General features: G+C 44.1%; 1 non-coding gene across 1 annotated transcript; it reads left to right on the top strand.

The window, feature by feature from the left end:
- The first annotated feature begins 336 nt into the window (after nt 1-336).
- Nucleotides 337-430, top strand: trnai-uau (transfer RNA isoleucine (anticodon UAU)). Its single transcript has 2 exons — nt 337-374; nt 395-430. It is a non-coding gene; the product is annotated as a tRNA-Ile (tRNA).
- The last annotated feature ends 7163 nt before the right edge of the window (nt 431-7593 follow it).

Consider the following 7593-nt stretch of genomic DNA (forward strand, 5'->3'; position numbering starts at 1 on the left):
GGGCGCTGATTAGAGATATCAATGTTTAACCCCGGGGTGGGGGCATCGGGCGCTGATTAGAAGTATCAATGTTTAACCCCGAGGGGGGCGCTGATTAGAGATATCAATGTTTAACCCCGAGGGGGGGAGCACCGGGCGCTGATTAGAGATATCAATGTACATTTAACCCCGGGGGGTCGGCAGATATCTGGACATGCTGTATGCATGATAGTGCAAACCTTGGTTTCAAACGATCTTCTACCGAAATAAAGTGCTCTGAGTGCGTATGCCTGGGCAATGTTATAATTCAACAGTTTTACTCCCCACAGACACAAACATTGGTAACCAGTGTATCAGGCTCCTGTGGCGCAATCGGTTAGCGCGTGGTACTTATACAGCAGTATGCAGCGAAGCAATGCCGAGGTTGTGAGTTCGAGCCTCACCAGGAGCATGCACTTTTCTTGAACCCTGTCTATTTATTGTCCAGAAAAGGAGCATTTTTCAATCCATTTTTCAATCCATTTAGGAGGACATTACAGTATGTCATTGAGATAACAGGTCAGAGTGCAGGCACAGCTAAATTCCTTTTATTTAATTCCAAAACTTTTAGTACAAACTTTTTTAAGACATGTTAGAATTAATTACCACATTTTGACTAATATTTAAACATGCATCACGTGTGTTTTATGTAAAAACATTGGAGGCCTACAGTTGTACATCATTACAAACTTTAATAACCAGTAATGTTTATAACATAACATTGTAGGAAAGACTATAAAATAATACATGTTTTTTTAAAGACATTACATTTCTCTGCGACAGACCCTGGCGTGAGGGAAAAGACAGCTTCCCCTTTCGTTAAATGGTGAGATACATTTTTAAAACCATTGATTTAATTAAAAATATGTAGTACATTTTAACACAAGTTATAATTCAACATTTTTTTTAAATTTCTTGCAGATAAAGGGTCCGGTTAGCCCTGACCATTATCCGTTTCAATTCACCATCACAAAGACGCTTGCCTGCTCCATCAAAGCTCTGTAAGTTTTCCCTCCGTGGGTAGATCATCCGTCCGGCATGTAAATCCTGGGTTTAGCCATAAGTAAAGGCCTTTCAGAAAGAGGCTGTCATGATTGACTGTGACACATATTTAACACGTATTGCTTGTTACAGAATACTACTGTTGTACATTGAATATCTCCTAGCAGAGGAAACTCAACAGTGTGTTAGGCAGTGTGTTAGGCAGTGTGTTAGGCAGTGTGTTAGGCAGTGTGTTAGGCAGTGTGTTAGGCAGTGTGTTAGGCTGTGTGTTAGGCAGTGTGTTAGGCAGTGTGTTAGGCAGTGTGTTAGGCAGTGTGTTAGGCAGTGTGTTAGGCAGTGTGTTAGGCAGTGTGTTAGGCAGTGTGTTAGGCAGTGTGTTAGGCAGTGTGTTAGGCAGTGTGTTAGGCAGTGTGTTAGGCAGTGTGTTAAGCTGTGTGTTAGGCAGTGTGTTAGGCAGTGTGTTTGACAGTGTGTTAGGCAGTGTGTTAGGCAGTGTGTTAGGCAGTGTGTTAGGCAGTGTGTTAGGCAGTGTGTTAGGCAGTGTGTTAGGCAGTGTGTTAGGCAGTGTGTTAGGCAGTGTGTTAGGCAGTGTGTTAGGCAGTGTGTTAGGCAGTGTGTTAGGCAGTGTGTTAGGCAGTGTGTTAGGCAGTGTGTTAAGCTGTGTGTTAGGCAGTGTGTTAGGCAGTGTGTTAGGCAGTGTGTTAGGCAGTGTGTTAAGCTGTGTGTTAGGCAGTGTGTTAGGCAGTGTGTTAGGCTGTGTGTTAGGCAGTGTGTTAGGCAGTGTGTTAGGCAGTGTGTTAGGCATTGTGTTAGGCAGTGTGTTAGGCATTGTGTTAGGCAGTGTGTTAGGCTGTGTGTTAGGCAGTGTGTCAGGCAGTGTGTTAGGCAGTGTGTTAGGCAGTGTGTTGGGCAGTGTGTTAGGCAGTGTGTTAGGCAGTGTGTTAGGCAGTGTGTTAGGCACTGTGTTAAGCAGTGTTTTGGGCAGTGTGTTAGGCTGTGTGTTAGGCAGTGTGTTAGGCAGTGTGTTAGGCAGTGTGTTAGGCAGTGTGTTAGGCAGTGTGTTAGGCACTGTGTTAGGCAGTGTGTTAGGCAGTGTGTTAGGAGGCAGTGTGTTAGGCAGTGTGTTAGGCAGTGTGTTAGGCACTGTGTTAAGCAGTGTTTTGGGCAGTGTGTTAGGCTGTGTGTTAGGCAGTGTGTTAGGCAGTGTGTTCGGCAGTGTGTTAGGCAGTGTGTTAGGCAGTGTGTTATAGGCAGTGTGTTAGGCAGTGTGTTAGGCAGTGTGTTAGGCAGTGTGTTAGGCAGTGTGTTAGGCAATGTGTTAGGCTGTGTGTTAGGCAGTGTGTTAGGCAGTGTGTTAGGCACTGTGTTAAGCAGTGTTTTGGGCAGTGTGTTAGGCTGTGTGTTAGGCAGTATGTTAGGCACTGTGTTAAGCAGTGTTTTGGGCAGTGTGTTAGGCTGTGTGTTAGGCAGTGTGTTAGGCAGTGTGTTCGGCAGTGTGTTAGGCAGTGTGTTAGGCAGTGTGTTATAGGCAGTGTGTTAGGCATTGTGTTAGGCTTTGTGTTAGGCAGTGTGTTAGGCAGTGTGTTAGGCAATGTGTTAGGCTGTGTGTTAGGCAGTGTGTTAGGCAGTGTGTTAGGCACTGTGTTAAGCAGTGTTTTGGGCAGTGTGTTAGGCTGTGTGTTAGGCAGTATGTTAGGCAGTGTGTTAGGCAATGTGTTCGGCAGTGTGTTAGGCAGTGTGTTAGGCAGTGTGTTAGGCAGTGTGTTAGGCAGTGTGTTAGGCAGTGTGTTAGGCAGTGTGTTAGGCTGTGTGTTAGGCAGTGTGTTAGGCAGTGTGTTAGGCAGTGTGTTAGGCTGTGTGTTAGGCAGTGTGTTAGGCTGTGTTAGGCAGTGTGTTAGGCAGTGTGTTAGGCAGTGTGTTAGGCAGTGTGTTAGGCACTGTGTTAAGCAGTGTTTTGGGCAGTGTGTTAGGCTGTGTGTTAGGCAGTGTGTTAGGCAGTGTGTTAGGCAATGTGTTCGGCAGTGTGTTAGGCAGTGTGTTAGGCAGTGTGTTATAGGCAGTGTGTTAGGCAGTGTGTTAGGCAGTGTGTTAGGCAGTGTGTTAGGCACTGTGTTAGGCACTGTGTTAAGCAGTGTTTTGGGCAGTGTGTTAGGCTGTGTGTTAGGCAGTGTGTTAGGCAGTGTGTTAGGCAGTGTGTTAGGCAATGTGTTCGGCAGTGTGTTAGGCAGTGTGTTAGGCAGTATGTTATAGGCAGTGTGTTAGGCAGTGTGTTAGGCAGTGTGTTAGGCAGTGTGTTAGGCAGTGTGTTAGGCAATGTGTTAGGCTGTGTGTTAGGCAGTGTGTTAGGCACTGTGTTAAGCAGTGTTTTGGGCAGTGTGTTAGGCTGTGTGTTAGGCAGTGTGTTAGGCAGTGTGTTAGGCAGTGTGTTAGGCAGTGTGTTAGGCAGTGTGTTAGGCAGTGTGTTAGGCAGTGTGTTAGGCAGTGTGTTAGGCAGTGTGTTAGGCTGTGTGTTAGGCAGTGTGTTAGGCAGTGTGTTAGGCAGTGTGTTAGGCTGTGTGTTAGGCAGTGTGTTAGGCTGTGTGTTAGGCAGTGTGTTAGGCAGTGTGTTAGGCAGTGTGTTAGGCAGTGTGTTAGGCAGTGTGTTAGGCAGTGTGTTAGGCAGTGTGTTAGGCAGTGTGTTAGGCAGTGTGTTAGGCAGTGTGTTAGGCAGTGTGTAAGGCAGTGTGTTAGGCAGTGTGTTAGGCAGTGTGTAAGGCAGTGTGTTAGGCAGTGTGTTAGGCAGTGTGTTAGGCAGTGTGTTAGGCTGTGTGTTAGGCAGTGTGTTAGGCAGTGTGTTATAGGCAGTGTGTTAGGCAGTGTGTTAGGCAGTGTGTTAGGCAGTGTGTTAGGCAGTGTGTTAGGCAGTGTTATAGGCAGTGTGTTAGGCAGTGTGTTAAGCAGTGTTTTGGGCAGTGTGTTAGGCAGTGTGTTAGGCAGTGTGTTAGGCAGTGTGTTAGGCAGTGTGTTAGGCAGTGTGTTAGGCAGTGTGTTAGGCAGTGTGTTAGGCTGTGTGTTAGGCAGTGTGTTAGGCAGTGTTATAGGCAGTGTGTTAGGCAGTGTGTTAGGCAGTGTGTTAGGCAGTGTGTTAGGCAGTGTGTTAGGCAGTGTGTTATAGGCAGTGTGTTAGGCAGTGTGTTATAGGCAGTGTGTTATAGGCAGTGTGTTAGGCAGTGTGTTAGGCTGTGTGTTAGGCAGTGTGTTATAGGCAGTGTGTTAGGCAGTGTGTTAGGCAGTGTGTTAGGCAGTGTGTTATAGGCAGTGTGTTAGGCAGTGTGTTAGGCAGTGTGTTAGGCAGTGTGTTTGGCTGAGAAACATTATTTAGATGGCTGTTTTATTGTTGTTGAAAACTTGAAATGGACACAATGCCAAGGGACCTTGTTTCTAACACACACACACACACACACACACACACACACACACACACACACACACACACACACACACACACACACACACACACACACACACACACACACACACACACACACACACACACACACACACATTCACCCTCCCAGACATTCCTGCTTCATAGATAGCAACCATAAGGACAATAAAACTGGGGGTGTGGGGCCATACTCTTTTCAAAGGTTCAAACACAGAACCAGCTAGCTAACATAGCATCCCTTTGTTAGAGCCAAGTGTCAAACACAGAACCAGCTAGCTAACATAGCATCCCTTTGTTATAGCCAAGTGTCAAACACAGAACCAGCTAGCTAACATAGCATCGCTTTGTTAGAGCCAAGTGTCAAACACAGAACCAGCTAGCTAACATAGCATCCCTTTGTTATAGCCAAGTGTCAAACACAGAACCAGCTAGCTAACATAGCATCCCTTTGTTAGAGCCAAGTGTCAAACACAGAACCAGCTAGCTAACATAGCATCCCTTTGTTATAGCCAAGGGTCAAACACAGAACCAGCTAGGTAACATAGCATCGCTTTGTTAGAGCCAAGTGTCAAACACAGAACCAGCTAGCTAACATAGCATCGCTTTGTTAGAGCCAAGTGTCAAACACAGAACCAGCTAGCTAACATAGCATCGCTTTGTTAGAGCCAAGTGTCAAACACAGAACCAGCTAGCTAACATAGCATCCCTTTGTTAGAGCCAAGTGTCAAACACAGAACCAGCTAGCTAACATAGCATCCTTTGTTATAGCCAAGTGTCAAACACAGAACCAGCTAGCTAACATAGCATCCCTTTGTTAGAGCCAAGTGTCAAACACAGAACCAGCTAGCTAACATAGCATCCCTTTGTTAGAGCCAAGTGTCAAACACAGAACCAGCTAGCTAACATAGCATCTCTTTGTTAGAGCCAAGTGTCAAACACAGAACCAGCTAGCTAACATAGCATCCCTTTGTTAGAGCCAAGTGTCAAACACAGAACCAGCTAGCTAACATAGCATCCCTTTGTTAGAGCCAAGTGTTTCAATAGGCTAAACTAGATAGCTGCATTTGCTAGCTAAGTAAGTGAAACTGAAAGTGGAAAATAAATGATGAAATATTTCTCTCTCGCTTCTCCTTCATTTTGGAATAAAATAATTTGTTCAAAACTGTTCAACTATTGTATTTTTCTCTCTTTTAGTCAACTACACTGCAGTGCTAGCTAGCTGTAGCTTATGCTTTCAGTACTAGATACATTCGCTGATCCTTTCATTGGTTGGACATCATGTCAGTTCATGCTGCAAGAGCTCTGATGGGTTGGAGGATGTCCTCCGGAAGTTGTCATAATAACAGTATAAGTCTATGGAAGCCTTGAGAACCATAATCCTCCTAGGTTTTGTATTGTGGTCAATGTACCCAGAGGAGGAAGCAAAATAGTATGTTTTAATCAATTATTTGGTGACGTGATTATATTTAGTATAGTTTTATCTAAAAAGGATAACTTTTGAGATGTTTTACCATTTTTATTTTTAATAAAATAACTTGAGGACGATGGTTCTTTCCTTCCTCCTCTGAGGAGCCTCCCTGAGGAGCCTCCACTGCACCCAAAGGACATCCAGCCAACTTGACACAATTGTGGGAAGCATTGAGTCAACATGGGCAAGCATTTCTGTGGAAAGCTTTCGACACCTTGTAGAGTCCATGCCCCGACGAACTGAGAATGTTCTGAGGGAGAAAGGGGAGGGTCCAACTCCATATTAGGAAGGTGTTCCAAATGTTTGGTATAATCGGTGTATACCGAACTGAACAACCGAACTGACATCATATTCATTAAGTACCACTGCATATGTTCAATTGGTCGGATTACCAGAATATAGTTCATTTCCCCCACCTTCTGATGTTCCCAGAATCTCTATGTTAACCAAGGGGTTTTCTAATGTCACATCAGTAGGGTAGAGAGAGGAAAAAGGGGGAAGAGGTATTTATGACTGTCATACACCTACCATCCCAGGCCAACATCATGACACCTACATATCAATTCATACACACAAACTATCTGGGTCAAATAGGGGAGAGGAGTTGTGCCGTGAGGTGTTGCTTGATCTGTTTTTTGAAACCAGGTTTGCTGTTTATTTGATCAACATGAGATGGAAGGAAGTTCCATGCAATAAGGGCCCTATATAAAACTGTAGCTTATAGGCTATTAAAGTTAAGGGACATCCCCTGGACGGGGTGATCCTCAGTAGGGGATTAATTATGACCTTATATGATATTAAAGTTAAGGGACATCCCCCTGGGCGGGGTGATCCTCAGTAGGGGATAAAAAGGGAAAACACCATCTTTTGAACTGAGTGTGTTTCCTTGCATATTACTGGAAGTGTAAACTCCGGGTTACAATCCTTATTAAACAAACTAACCTCTGATCAAAGAAGTTTTCCTGTGGTCTCTTCTGTGCACATAGGGCAGAATTCCCTTACAGACAATGCAAACCATTTGGGATTTTTTAACACATTGTTTCTTATTAAAAATAAGAAGTGATGCAGTCAGACATTAGAGAAGCTTCCATTAAAAACCCTCTGAGTTCTATTATGGCAGAGGATGAAAAGCCATAGCACAGACATTCTTAAACAACAGGTTATGGTCAATAATATCAAAGGCTGCACTGAAATCTAACAATAGAGCTCCCACAATATTCTTGTTTTCAATTTCTCTCAAACAATCATCACTCATTTGTGTCAGTGCAGTACATGTTGAGTGCCCTTCTCTATAAGCATGCTGAAAGTCTGTTGTTAATTTGTTTACAGAGAAATAGCATTGTATTTGCAATTTCTTCCAACAGTTTGCTAAGAGCTGGCAGCAAGCTTATAGGTCTGCTGTTGGAACCAGTAAAGGCCGCTTTACCACTCTTGGGTAGCGAAATTAATTTGGCTTCCTCCAGGCCTGAGGACAAAGACTTTCCTCCAGGCTCAGATTAAAAATATGACAGATATGAGTGGCTATAGAGTCAGCTACCCTCCTCAGTAACTTCCCATCTGTTGTCAATCCCAGGAGGTTTGTCATTATTGATCGATAACAATTCTCACACAATAACTTTACAAAATTCAAACAAACTGCTTTTCTTTCATTATTTGTTTATTTTATGCATGAATATAA

Source organism: Oncorhynchus keta, unplaced genomic scaffold (assembly GCF_023373465.1).
Source record: "Oncorhynchus keta strain PuntledgeMale-10-30-2019 unplaced genomic scaffold, Oket_V2 Un_contig_26096_pilon_pilon, whole genome shotgun sequence".
Classification (NCBI taxonomy): Eukaryota; Metazoa; Chordata; class Actinopteri; order Salmoniformes; family Salmonidae; genus Oncorhynchus; species Oncorhynchus keta.